The following is a 14,898-nucleotide window of genomic DNA, read 5'->3' on the forward strand; positions in this document are numbered from 1 at the left end:
TACCGACTTCAACTGCTGCCGTTAATTTCTTGTTACGATTTTCTGAATTGCAATCTGCATATAAAGCGGCATCCCATTTGTAAATTGCGTTCCTATTAAAACTCCTCCTGATTAAAAATCTCGCAGATAAATTGTTCCTCTCAGAAGACGACGTTCTGTCTCCTGACATTGCCCTGTAGAACCTTTGAACACAGAGGTAAACAGATGCAGGTACGGAAACGTCGGCTTCAGAAATACATTAATATAAATTTTATATATAAAATTTTTTCTAGGAACCCACAAATTATCTAATATTTTTAAAAAAATCGATTACATACCAATGTACCTTACGATGATAAATTAGAGAATACAAAAAAAAAAACGTTTGACCGCCAGCAGTCAGTTCATCAGGTGAAATAACGAATTTGTTCCCATTTTGACGCATTAAGAACGCCGCTAACAAGCGAGTAGAAGCTGTACAAACATTCAGGATGGTTCGCATATTGTGGTAATTGAAATGTAACCACGTTCAGTGAGTGCTAAATCAAATTTCTGACAGTTACTATTTCTAAGAGGCAGTAATAAGCAATTCTAGGTAACAAAAACATGAACTCAGTTTTGCATTTATTTTTATACTTTAAAACAAAATAATGCAACACTTTTTTGGTGTTTTAAAATTATCGAGTATTGAGTATTATTAGGGCATTTTTAAATAAAATTCGATGATGACGTTTTTTTTTTAAATTCAAGTCAAAGTTCTCACTTTTTTGAAGTTTTTGAACTTCTGCCAATTTTGAGGCCATATTGAAAAATATAGGTCAAGTGTACAGCTACAAAACTTGCCTGAAGTGATTAAAAGTAGCTGAAAAATACAGACAAAAAAATTCAGTCGGGAGATCTTTACGCATCTTGCCCTAAGGCTGCCCTGAAAAGTGCCTTTTTGGCACCGCACAGCTCCGGAAGCGAAGTTTGCGATGTTTTACTCAGAAGACTGACACAGCAAGAAAACGTTTTTTATATTAATCGTATAGTGCAAGTTGTAATAAAGTGCTGAAAAAATACTTATGCGCGAAAACAACTTATTGTGCATGCAGTGATGCTCCAAACTTGCAACTTTGCGAAGTGGCAAAAACGACATACTCCACCTCTTGTGACATACAATTTTTTTCCGAGAAAACCATGAAGTTCCTTGCAAAACTAAGGTTCATTCCTTTGTGTGGACACATTTATCCATCACATATAAAAATTTAATTGAAAACAAAAAATGGTCATGGGACCTCGATTACCGTTCTTATCTGAACATGCCCATATATATATATTAGCAGACAAGGAAAATGAAGTGAGGGGCTCGTTTGACAAACATATTAAGGAAGCCAACAGTCAACGAAATCAAGGTGCATAAGGGAATGTTTCTTTTTTTTAATATCTAGTGCCAATCAATTAGTTTTTTTAGAGAAAATGACTTATAAAGCAGCAGAAAAAACAACCATGCCACCGGTGGGATCCGAACTCACGACCTCCGAATATCGCGTCCGGTGCTCTTGCCAACTGAGCTACGGCGACGGCTGTCCAATCTGCTGCTTTCGTGGGTATTTATGTTTTGCGTGCAAGCGAACCTTGAGAGTGTTCACCAGCGCTACCCTCGTCCATAGCGGTGGACGTAGCACGTCCTGTAATACCGCAAGTGTTACGTAGAACGTCATCTAACGGCGAGGGCGGAAACTGTGCGAGAGCCCTCTTATGCTACCTATGGCATCAAGACTGCCAGAACCGAGGACCTCATTAAGCTATTAGCAGACAAGGCAAATGAAGTGAGGGGCTCGTTTGACAAACATATTAAGGAAGCCAGCAGTCACCGAAATCAAGGTGCATAGGGGAATGTTTCTTTTTTTTAATATCTAGTGCCAATCAATTAGTTTTTTTTTAAAGAAAATGACTTATAAAGCAGCAGAAAAAACAACCATGCCGCCGGTGGGATCCGAACCCACGACCTCACGATATATATATATATATATATATATATATATATATATATATATATATATATATATATATATATATATATATATATATATATATATATATATATATATATATATATATATATATATATGGTGGCGCTGGTGAACACTCTCAAGGCTCGCTCACACGCAGTAAACATAAATACCCACGAGAGCAGCAGATTGGACAGCCGCCGCCGTAGCTCAGTTGGTAAGAGCACCGGACGCGATATTCGGAGGTCGTGGGTTCGGATCCCACCGGCGGCATGGTTGTTTTTTCTGCTGCTTTATAAGTAATTTTCTTTAAGCAATTTATTAATCTAAGTATTATTCTCCCCCTGATAAGCATAACACATTGAAAAAAATTATAATAAAATTAACGTTTCCCTATGCACCTTGGTTTCGGTGACTGTTGGCTCCCTTCATAAATATATATATATATATATATATTACACGAGGGGGGGGGGGAGAAACGGGCGCAGTGCTAGCACAAGGTATTAAGGGATGCGGTGCAGTGCCTTCCTTTACTGGCGAAGCGAAAAGGCTGAAGCGAGTGACCAGGAGCTGTATTGCAGTTGTGGTGCTAGCAATAATGACGACGGATAATTTTTGTCCAATATTGCGTCTGTTCTCGACTTTTTTTTATCTCTTCGTCAAAGCATATAGCCAGCGGCGGCTCTTAAAGCTTTCAAATGTCGAAATCGATTATCACTGATGATGCTTTTTGCACAGGGACAGACGGCTTCGCACTGGCACAAGTTTTTGAGTGAATTGCATACTGCGGGGAACAGATCCTTATATGCAGTGACCCATATGCTTTCTTAAATTTCTAGACCATCTCATAAATTCTACGAGCAAAGAAATAAAAATGTCGATTGTTGAAGTGATTCAAAGATAAATTTATCTCGAAGTTCGGAAAAAGCATACCGACGCGAACGGCCGCAGGAAAGCTAAGCAAAGCGATTATTCTCGAGAAGCGGCTCTGAAGAAAACGTATACAATGCGAAGTAAAAAAAGTAGCCGCCGAAGGCCGTCGCCCCGCAAATAAGACAGTAAGTATCGCCGCACATATTCGGCACGCAGTATAGAAGGCCACGTTGAAAGGCTGTAGCTACTACCGGAGGGTGCTCTATATTCTTCACGTCGGCACTTAGTTTTTGCGGGGATTTACTGCGAAAATCTTGCAGTGCCGAACGCACACCAGAGCGAGAAAGAAACAGAGAAAACTAAAAAAAGAAAGAAAATAACTCCGAAGTTTGGTTCGAAACGAACGGCGCGGGCGAGCCGAACAGCGCTCAATACGTTTCAAAAAAAAAAAAAAAAATGGCGGGGCTAATGGACGTCTCGCGTCACATTTCGAGTGAAAGAAAAACCTCCATAGTCCAGCTGTATTTCCTCCATCGGTCTCGTTCAGCGGATCCTTCGCGCGCCCTGCTCGGCGCGATTTTGGCGACCTTTATTTCTTCTTCGAACTCATTGTATACCTTCGCCTCCGGCTTGCGCAGAACAAAAGCGGAGGCATTGAAAGGGCCACCCAGTGCGCACCGCAAGGAAGGAAGCTGTTCACGCAGCGTAGATGTGCAACAACAACAAAGAAGAAAAGGCGAGCGAAGAGGGAGCCGGGAGTAGAGCGCGAGCTCCAAGCCGCGCACTCCAACGGGTGGCGACATGTGCCGTACAGACACAATAGGCGCGGCGCCGCCACTGCCTCTGGCGATCATGAGCCGAGGCTGCGAGGGAGATATGCGCGCAGCAGGGCCCGCTCTCGGAAGCTGCTCTCGGCGAGGCTGTCGCTGCAGGCCCCGTCGGTATATGGATGGATGCCGACAGCACCTGCTGGCACGCGCAAACAGCTCTCGGTGGCGGCGCTGACTTCGCGTTTTAAAAGCACCGCAGGTACAGACAGCTTCCAGAGAACCGACTAAAGTTAACAGAGAACAGAGGATCCGGGGTAGTGGCATTGATAATGAGGAACAAACAAGGCGCAGGACTGCTCCACTCTCGGCGGACATCTCCACCACGCCGTCAGGAAAGCGGTGGAGGAAGAAGCGAGAGAAGAGAGAGGAAGGGGTGCCGTAGCGGGAGGATCCGGATCAATTACCACCACCTGGGGATGAGGCACAGGCCCATGCACTGGTCGAATTTTGCGTTCCCCCCATCGAAACGTAGCAGCCGCGGTCGGGATTTGGTCTCGTGCCCCGTCGCGCTCAGCGGCCGAACACACACCACTGGGCCACCGCGGCGGGTGTGCTTGGTAGAACGAGAGGATAACTGACCTTTGCAGACCCGAAAAGTGCCATCGCGCCTTGAGAAAAACAAATTAGCTTTACCAGTCGGACAGGTGAAGCTATCACCGGTCACATCTCAAGGCGAGGAGAGTAATGAAATGCGAATGCATAACCCGGCCTCCTGCATGTTTTTATGTTCGACAGCTCGTCTTAACCAGCTACCACTCCATCCAGTGGCCAATCAGATTTCCTGCAGACAGTGGGAAGAAGCCACACCAGTACAGCGGCAACAGCTTTGTTGTTCAACTGCTTCATGCGATGTTGGGTTGATTGATTATTAGGATTGTTATCAATTTTGGCCACAGAAGACATGGTATAGGACAAAATAGGTATCGGAGCAACATCTGCTCTACTCCATAGCCTCACACGGGGAGCTGTTCTACGGCTCTGCCATACCGTAGTTCTAGTACACGCAAGCCTCCCGCCCCTGACACCCAGAAATAATAGCTAGAGCAAGAACGGCCGAAACCACCAATGCGTGTTATTTGCGTTGGTGGCATGCTGGCTCCCTTTTGCACTCTAAACAAATGGAGTAAAAAGGGAGTAAAACTGTCCTCTAGCGCACACCCTATTATAAAAGAGTGTGCGCTAAAAGACAGTTTACTCCATTTTTACTCTCTTATAGGTGTATTTGCGTTTAGAGTGTGCCATTCACACCTTCTTGGGACATGAACAAGAGGAAGCGATATGACAGCCTCAGGCATTTAGTCAACGACACACTGCGGTGCCTCAGTGGCTCTGGAGTTAAGCTGCTGATCCGAAGGTCGTGGGTTCGATCCTAGCTGCGGCGGCTGTATTTCTACATAGGCGAAATACAAAAACGCCCGCCTGCTGTGCAATGTCAGCGCGCGTTAAAGAACCTCAGGCGGTATACATTCATCCGGAGACCTCCACTGCGGCGTCCCTAATAGCACAAACGTGGCTTCGGGACGTTAAATCCCACAATTTGCGCCTAGGCAGGGAAGCTATCTCGCGTGAAACTTCCGGAGAGCGATGATGCTCTGGGTGGAGACGAGGCGTACTTCACGCAAAGATTGCTATACGTGAAACAAAGGAGAAACCGCCCGCATGCTCAGATGCCTGCGGCAGCAATCTCCGTACCAGTGGGCCGCCGTTCTGACAATAAGAGAAAGATGACTCAGAAAACGAGTGGGCGGCGGCACGGAGGGTGAGTGCGGGTGCAAGACGAAGGAGTCGCTCCGGTCAGCACTTCTGGCCCGGCCGAACCGTAAGGCGCGCGTTCGACAGAACCGCTGCAGGAGATGTGGCGACCAAGTGGCGCGCAAAGGGGAGAGGGTGCCACCCTGATTGACCTTGATGAATGGTTTATACGGCGGGCGATAAGGAATCGCGAATGAAGATCAAATGCCGCGGCCGCCACAGTCGGCCCATAAGGTGGCCACACCGCACAGCGGCATTGCTCTGCGGGTAAGCGAAAGAGGTGAAGAGACGGAGCGAGAGGAAGCACGGCATGCGGTAGAGCAGTAGCCGCCGCGGGGTCCCGGGAAAAGCTTTCCCTGGGGAGTGCTCACCGGCAGCGGAGATTTCTAGCTCCTCTTCCTCTGCACGGCGCGGTTCTTCCCTCTGCGGAGCTTGTTGGAGGGCTGCTTGGTCCTCGGTCTCCCCTCTCGTGTGCGCGCAGTTTCTGGGCCGGTTCCCTCTCACTACTCGCTTTCTGGCCGGAATGCACCCGCGAAACCTACGCGCCTCTCGCATCGTATATTCGCGGTGGCGATTCCAAGAGAAGAAAAGATTCCACGAAGTGCCGCACGAAGGGAGGCGATGCCGTGCAGCGCCTTCTCGCACGCATTGCATCGTTCTTGTCTCTTGGCCCTTTCATTGATTGTGAGTTTCGCGTTGTGTTTCTCTAGGGGGAGTTTTTCCGCATGAAGAAAAAAAGAAGAGATGTCTGCAACGTGAGTTGTGCGTTTCCGGGAAGAAAGTGATCTTTGGCCCCTGGCACCGCACGGGCAGATAAAATAGATCTCTTCTCCGTGTTCAGAATGATGACGCAGGAGTCCGCCGCCAGTGAAATAAAAAGACTGCTAGCAAGTTCGTTGACTGAAGCAGAGCACGACTAAGATTTGACGTCCAGTGTCTCAAACAATTTTACGAGACATGGAGTCTTCCTGGCCATTGTCACGTTTTCTCCACACCTTTTAAGTCTCAGGAGGCCGGCGCACCTACCTTTTGTCATTTGCACAGGTACCTGTGGTTGTGCGCTTCGGTTCCGCGCTTATATAGCATGTGCTTTCACTCATCCATACAGAGTTTGAAGTCTGCGCCCTGCGGTGTCATTTTCGTTTCTATGCCTCCTGTCCTGTCCTATTCAAGTAGCCCTAGCTTTTATTGAAATGAACCCAGTAACCTGCAAGAACCTTCTTTTACGTCATAAGTAGTAGCGGTAATTTTCCTATATGTATATGACGGCGAAAAAGTTGATATACTGACTTCGCGTTGGTATACTCTAAAGGAGATCGCTCTTGCGCCTTTTGATACATATAGCCACGACTCGATAAGTTTCAACGCCGTACTGCAGCGCCGCCCTAGCCTTTCGCTGTTTCTTACGATTTTTCGTCTCGCCCGAATATTCGCACAAGTAGCGAATATTGGTGAAACTAATCTATCCGGATTCGACCTTGTTCTGTCACTATCTAAATCGTTTTCTATTCGGATTTTACGAAAACTATTAGTGTTCGATTCAGTTCTGAAAAAGTAGTATGCACACACCCCTATTTAGCTTTGCAAGAGGTTTGCCAAAATGACACGTTTTCAGTCGACAAAACGGTGACAGGTAGTTTCCTTTTAACCTCGGGCGACACACTCGGAGCCAAGTTCTTATCGGTCAAGAAAGTAAGGCTATGTTACTCGGTTTCGTTTGATGTCATCATGGCAAGCAAATAGGAAACGGAAGGTCTTCCGCGTTTGACACATATACGGCTGGCTGCTCAAATGCTCTTGATGGAAGTCGTAAAAGGCAACGGCCAATACACGGTACGGAAGCATATCCTGTTGCCAACGCGCAACTACCGACTGACTGCTGCTAATGAGAAGGTCGTTGCATTCGCACTAGAAGCGTGTACAGACAACCTCTCGGGCTTATTCTAAAGGCGAGAGTGCGAACAAAACACAAGTCACGCCAGAGGCCAGGATCGCAAGAGCTACGTGGCAGTAAAAATATAAATCACCATAACCTAGCTGGTCTGCCGTTTGTTCACGGTAGTGCAAAGCGAAATAATGCACTAACTAGCCCAACATCGGCTCTCATTGCTATGCTTAGGAAAATCCGGCGAATGTTTGTAGATAGATTGACCTCTGAGCAAGAGAGAGATACTTTTAATGAAACAGGAGAGCTCTGCCTTGTTGGCCTGGCATGCACCTCCAGAACAAGGCGCAATGCTCACAGCAAGGTGTTACAGCGCTTTCGAAAATTACCTTCCAGAGAGAGTGCGCCTGCACCGTCGTGGGCACTCTCAGCTCTCACTAATCTCCATGGTCTCCTTACCCCCTCCTACCTCCGCATTCTTTTTGTGCCACTCCCTCTAGTTGCGGGCAGTGAAAGAAACTTTCCTGGACTCAAGTTAATTGCCTGATTAGCCTCCTTGATTCCCTCATATGCGTTTTTCTGTCTTGATGAACAGGTGGGGTCATGAGTAAACGGACCACGCTATTCTGTTCTAAGCGGAGACTCACTCTCCCTATCGGAAATCAAGAGACATTGTATGTTCATGACAATGCGCACGAACATCCGGTATACCATCATGTGCATACCGTAGCTAGCAATTTAAATTAGGCGAAGCGTGAAAACTATTAGAGGGGAATGTGCCCAGTACGTAGTACACATGCAGTCGTAAGCAATATAATTGAAAACAGACTTCTTGCCGAAAATACTCAATATTCTGGTGATAGACTGGCTTTGGATAATAAGCGCAAAGAAGAAAACTAGTCAGAAAAATTGCTTGTCACACATTATTATGGATCCATCAATAAATGAATGCACAAACTTTGTTCGCTCTCATACTGCTCCTGACTGTACATGTACACAAGTAGTACATGAACTTACGTAGTATTGCCGACGTACGGCAGCAAAAGGATCGAATTAGGGCAGCGGCTGCCGCGTTTCCGCGGAGGCAAAAGGCACAGGCTCTACGATGTCAGCGCACGCTAAAGAACCTCGGGTAGGCGAAATTAATCCGGGGTCCTCCACTGCAGCGCCTCTTCCTCTCCATCTTCATCCCTTGCGCACTCAGAGTAAGGCAGTTACCGCGTCTTCCTTTTCTTCATAACCGATTTTTCATTACGAATCCGACGCCCCGAAAAACGAAACAGTTGCTCGAATAGTGAATCGAAACCCTCGTATTCGAATTCGCCAACGAATAAAGTGTTGCACATTGAAGGGCATTCGAATGGCCGATAAGCTCTATTTAGGAGGTTTCCAAGCGAACATTTTCAGAATGCTCAGTTTAAGGCAGCACCAAAACGTTTCGACTCTAACTCTAAAACGGCGTTCATCGGGCCGCTTCCACACACGCTGACCCGATAGGGGCACTCGAAAGGCTGGCTGTAGCACTCACGCCGCTAGCTTCCAAGTACACCCCCCGCAAAAGTATACGCTCAAGCGGTTTGCTGGTTTCAACACCTTAGACACGCACGAACTATTATTTCGAACTTACTAATGGAATGATATCACCATTAAAAACTCTTTTTCAAGCGCTTCTGAATTCTTCATAGGCGGCGTGCATACAACTGGAACACCGCTATTTAAATGCTCTATTAGCATCCGACTGCGCTGGTTCGCTAACCAACTCGTGCTAGATTACGAAGTAAAGGTTGCGCGATTGCCACATAATGTGCATTTAGGAACGTGGTAGCAGTTTAGGCAACCTGCAGTGGACAGGCGGCGCTGCAGTTGCTCCACTGCCTCAAAACTGTTGCCTTAAGCGGCGGAGAACGCTAGACCACACTGGCAACGCTTAGAGACGCGCTCCTGGCTGATAGCATTCCTTGCCTAGGTGCTCTCGATGTAGTGCATCTAGCAGACACACGCCACGTGTGAGTTGTACACAGTGCGGAAGCGAGTGGCGTAGAAAAACACCATGGGTGCGCCTAAAAATAAAAAAAGAACTTTGAGGGGACGCTTAACCTACGCAATAGAAACCCTTCCCCCGCAGGTACTCCTTCTCTTTCATATGTTCATAGATCGCGGGGAGTCCTCATGTCACTGCCGGCGCATTCGGCGGCTGTTTCAAACACAGCCACCGGTGGAGGTAATAATAATAATAATAATAATAATAATAATAATAATAATAATAATAATAATAATAATAATAATAATAATAATAATAATAATAATAATAATAATAATAATTGGTTTTGGGGGAAAGGAAATGGCGCAGTATCTGTCTCATATATCGTTGGACACCTGAACCGCGCCGTAAGGGAAGGGATAAGGGAGGGAGTGAAAGAAGAAAGGAAGCAAGGTGCCGTAGTGGAGGGCTCCGGAATAATTTCGACCACCTGTGGATCTTTAACGTGCACTGACATCGCACAGCACACGGGCGCCTTAGCGTTTTTCCTCCATAAAAACGCAGCCGCCGCGGTCGGGTTCGATGGAGGTTCGGAGATTCAGGTTGCTCTCGCCTAGCTCCCGTAGTGTTCACTTTTGCTCAGATAAAACTTGGGGAGGCAAGTGGCAAACGCATTGAATTGATTTGAATTAATTTCACTGCCATCAGACAAGCCGGGCACGTTGCTCCAAAGCCCGGTTGGCAGGTGGACCACCCGCTTTTAGGCGGCACGAATGCCGGCTTTTCTCGTGAACGAGACCTCTGGTGCCATCGCATCTATTCTTGCTCCTGTCGGCAAGCTGTGTGTTATGGCGCTGCGTTAAACCCGATAAACGAAACGCCCCTACGTTCGACCCTAGCCTCACATCTGTGTGCTGATTCAGTCACACCGAATACAGAATTTACTGGGACCTTTGCCCACACGTTCCACTTTTCACCTCTCCCTCGCTCTGTTCCGCTATGTACAAAAAGAAGACCGCTTAGAAACACGCCGAATGCTTCTCGAGAAAACGAGCCACTCTTGCGACAGCCCATGGAAAGAAACAACTGAAAAAGCTATAGAAGCAGAAGTGAGCCATGTCGTCACGGCGGAAACCATGCGGAAACGCCACTTGCACAATCTATTGACTGGCCTCTCTGAAGCCGCCGCAGCCACCGCTGCTTGCCCCACGTTTCCGTTCCTGCGAAACCATTCCCTGCGCGGAGGTCTCACTGTGTGACCAAGAGAAAGAGAGGGGGGAGAGAAACAGTCAAGCGATATACCAGGCTTGCGTAACTCTCGCCCACACGCCGTTCTTTCTGCCGCCCACATATATTCGCGGATAATCTAGAAATATGCAATTGCCAAGCGTTGCATCTCGGAACAGACCTGTGTGTATATATACACACTCCCAGACACACTCTATAGCTGGGCCCGGGTCCTTCCTTTATCCTTTCTGCGAAGCCGTACAGTTATGTATACGAGGCACGGAGGGAGCCCGACCAACCGGGTGCCTGGACGGCGCCGGGAACGAATTTCTTTTGCTCGACAAAGTCACGCCACTGCGCAGCTGATATCCGAGAAAAACAAGCTCCGGTAGCGATCCGCGCAAAAGTCCTCCACGCGTATGAAAGCGAATGCTGGAACAGGAAGCCGTACAGCCTTTGATTCCCAGACATGTGCGCCGATATGCGAGGGCGAGCGATCGGAAATCATTGATTGGCTGTAAGTTAAACCTCCAGACTGTCGACATCATGGCTAACAAGCTTTGGAACACCGCAGCAGCGTGGAGAAGCACATTGAGAGAGGGATATTTGTTGCGAAATCGCGTGAAAGTAAGGCAGTGCACTGCTGCATTAAAATGAGCCGCAACTGGTTTGTGGAACAGAAAGCATCGTTTACTCGACAGCGCGAGAGACTGGTCAAAAAAGAGTACTGCGTTCGCAAAGCCCGGACGGGATTTGAAGAGCGCGATTGTGCTCCTCGACTGATTGGAGTCCGCGGCGACCCGGGACACGGGAGGAAAATAAGTGTGTTTTCTCTCTCTTTCTCTCTTGAGGTGCACAATGTGGTTCATGCACATGTCTTTAAAAAAAAATGGAGGCGACACTTAAGCGCCGCACTTAAGGGTATGACGCGATAGGGTTAATGGGTTGTTGCCCATATGTGCGGAGTTGGTCATTCTGGACTTGACATTCATAAATCCCCGAGAGTACTGATACCACTCCTGCACAGTGGTTATGCGGTTAAGCGACGCGCTGCTGCCCCTCGATGGAAGGTGCTGCCACCGGTGTGTCTTGTGCGACCCAGGTTGCTCTTGCCGAGCAAGCTCTCGCGATCAATCCTTGATTTAGCAGCCACCTGCCACGGTGGTCAGTTTGCTCATAATCCGATGGGCTGTTTGTGATTACGCCGCAAGGGCACGTGACCTACGTGGTCCATCTGGGTTGCTTCTCCGGGGATTTTTCGCTCACAACGCCGACACCGACTACGTCCGATTTTCTGCAGAACGAGAGCCATAACACTATGGCGTTAAACGTGTGCATAGGGGTGGCGGGGGTGGATTATATGTCTATGACTTGAACGAGAGGAGGCAACTCTACTATTCACATAGCACACCGGTCACATTTCATGGACAGCACAGAGCAGCAGCAGGAGGGAGAGGAGGTTTTTACTTTTGGGCATGGCTCTGGGTTTTTGGTCAAGATGCGTGTGCCGTCTGAAATTCAATCCATTCTGTCTGTACAGAGTGCCAGACGAAGGCCGTGGTGAGGAAGTTGAACGTAAATCGATAATTTTGTGCAGATTTAGCTAGACATCCTAGTTACTGTTAGTTAATAGCAGGATAAGATTTCCCGGAGGCCGAAAATTTGGACAGACGCGCCGCCTTCCTTAGGAAGGACAGTACTGAAACGGAAGAATAATTTTAGAAGAATCAGGATCGAAATCAAACTTTATTCCGTCACTGAAAGAGAAAAGGGCGTGATGGTTAAAAGCCGTTAAAGTGCGGCTTGACGAGAACCGGCCTCCGCTGTGTACCGCACGTTATCTAACAGCTAACATGAGCTTCGAATAAGAGCTAAGTGCACTAGACTGGCACCAACTCGAAAGAACAGGCGTAAAATTCATGGTAAATAGATACTGTCTCCTCCGTACAGTATAGAAGCATTGCCAACCGCTATTATTGCAAGACCGAAAGGTCACACGGCCATCTCCGACTCCCTTTCTCATTCTCCTCCAGGGGACCCACTGTTACAGCATATGGCCGCAGTTAGCGACACTACATCTTAATTTACGCGCATGCAGCTCGCATCAGGAAGACGGCGGTACCATGAATGAGCCTGCAGTGTGCGCATGGTGTCCATGCAGATTACACAACCTGCCAAAAATCCAAGCCCGCCCGAACCTGGTCGGCCAGCTTTCTGCCCCGGGGGTACGTGCGCTCAGGAGCTGGCGAGAAAGAAAACAAAGGAAACAAAAAAAACAGAAGGAAGCGGGTCCCGCGGCGGGAAATTCCAGCCACCGCCGGCGGACGATTATATTAGCCAGGCGATTTCGCAACAACTTCACCCCGGCAGGTGGCAATGCAAGCGAGAGGGAAGGTTATGGTTAGAGCCATACCGCACGTCCCGGGGCGAGGCGTGGTAATTAAAACGCGCGGCCCAACTATCGCACTGTGCCAGGACGTGGCCGCGCCTTCCTTTTACGCCGATCGTGCGGCGCATTTGCTGACGCTCTTTCTTTTTCAGTTTTGTTTTCGTCCCGTGAGCAAAACTCGGAGCCGCGGGGCAGCATGAGGATCACGCCGACCGAACGTGCGCTAAGGGGGAAGGAAGCCGCGGGGGTTGAGAAATAGAGAAAGAAAGGTAAGAAGGAAGGAAGAGGAGGAAAGAAGGTAGGAAAAGCAGGGAAGAAAGAAGGAAAGCAGAAAGGAGAACAATAACAACCAAGAGGGAAGAAAGAGAGAAAAAAGAAAGAAGGAAGGAAGCAAAGAAAGAACGAAGGAAAGAAAGAAAGAAAAAAAGAGGACAAAGGAAAGCAATAAACAAGGAAGAAAGAAAGAAACAAAGAAAGGAGGAAGTAAAAATATGTTTGAAGTACCCGTACTCGCACTTTGTCTTGAAACCTAACTTAACCGCGCTGCCACAACGGCCAATCATACCCAAAAATTGTGGACAAAAGCATTTTAAAAAGCTTTTGTTACGTTTATCAAGGACGCGTCAGTCTGAATGAAGGTCAGATTCACCAGAACAGTAACACTATACCATATAGCACATAGCACTACTATCCACATAGCACTATACCAGACACAAGACACTAAACCGCATAACAACAGTGGGCGCGCAGCGTCTCAAATGAAACGTGTGCTTTCGATCCGTTATAATATATGTGCCACTATACAGGAAATCAAAGTGGGACCCCCCTCCCCCCGTCATGGACAACCATTTGCTTAAAATTTGGGGGCCACCAGCGTGACGCAGAATGTTCGAAGTAGTGTCAAATGACTTGGCTCGTTCCTCAGGGATGAAATTACTAATAGAGATGAAACCCCAAATATGTGTGGGATTCGCGACGAGCTGTCCGCTCCCAAACCATGTATTCCGAGGACATTCAGACGGCCATTGCAGCCGAACCGTTAGTCGCAGGGCTTTCCGGATGGTGTCAAAGAACTCGTCATGTTGTGATGCACACGTTTATAGAATTTATTAACTGATATAGCGAGAAAATATACCGGATATAGCGAAAGTGGCGGCAAATCGCAATAGTAGTGCAAAACTCATGAGGTAGATGGCGCTGCTTTTTCTTAGAAACCCGCGTATGTTAGGATTCGTTCTTCTCCACTTTTGCTGAGCACACCAATGCACCAATGCAAACATTTCAACCCCCCATGGCAAACGCTCTTAAGTCGAACACTGAGGGAGTGCTGGTGGAGAAATTTTTTGAACGCGAAAGAGTTTATGAGCGCAGTTTTTTCTTACATTGCAAGAGCTCACTATAACAATCAATGGATCCACAGATCTCCCCTTGGTAGGTTTGAATTGCGTTGATATTAACGTTTATAAGACAAAAGTAGCGCCATCTACCTCATGAGTTTTGCGCTACTATTGCGATTTGGCGCCAATTTAGCTGTATCCGGTATATTTCCTCGTTATATCAGTTAATAAATTTTATAAACGTGAGCATCAGATCATGAGGAGTTGTTTGACACCACCTGGAACCTCCTGCGACAAACGGTTCGGCCGCAATGACCGCCTGAAGGTCCCGCCGCGGTGACTCAGTGGTTAGGCGCTCAGCTACTGATCCGGAGTTCCCGGGTTCGAACCCGATCGCGGCGGCTGCGTTTTTATGGAGGCAACACGCTAAGGCGCCAGTGTGCTGTGCGATGTCAGGGCACGTTAAAGATCCCCAAGTGGTGGAAATTATTCCGGAGCCGTCCACTTCGGCAACTTTCTCTTCCTTTCTTCTTTCACTCCCTCCTTTATCCCTTCCGTTACGGCGCGGTTCAGGTGTCCGGCGATATATGAGACAGATACTGCGCCATTTCCTTCCCCAAAAAAACAATTTTTATTTCGTGGCAGGCGGAT

The 14,898-nt window shown here is 47.7% G+C and overlaps 1 non-coding gene across 1 annotated transcript; it reads left to right on the forward strand.

The window, feature by feature from the left end:
* Positions 1-2,172: 2,172 nt before the first annotated feature.
* On the forward strand, positions 2,173-2,246 carry TRNAS-CGA (transfer RNA serine (anticodon CGA)). The gene has a single exon. It is a non-coding gene; the product is annotated as a tRNA-Ser (tRNA).
* Positions 2,247-14,898: the final 12,652 nt, after the last annotated feature.

Source organism: Amblyomma americanum, chromosome 3 (assembly GCF_052857255.1).
Source record: "Amblyomma americanum isolate KBUSLIRL-KWMA chromosome 3, ASM5285725v1, whole genome shotgun sequence".
NCBI classification, from domain to species: domain Eukaryota; kingdom Metazoa; phylum Arthropoda; class Arachnida; order Ixodida; family Ixodidae; genus Amblyomma; species Amblyomma americanum.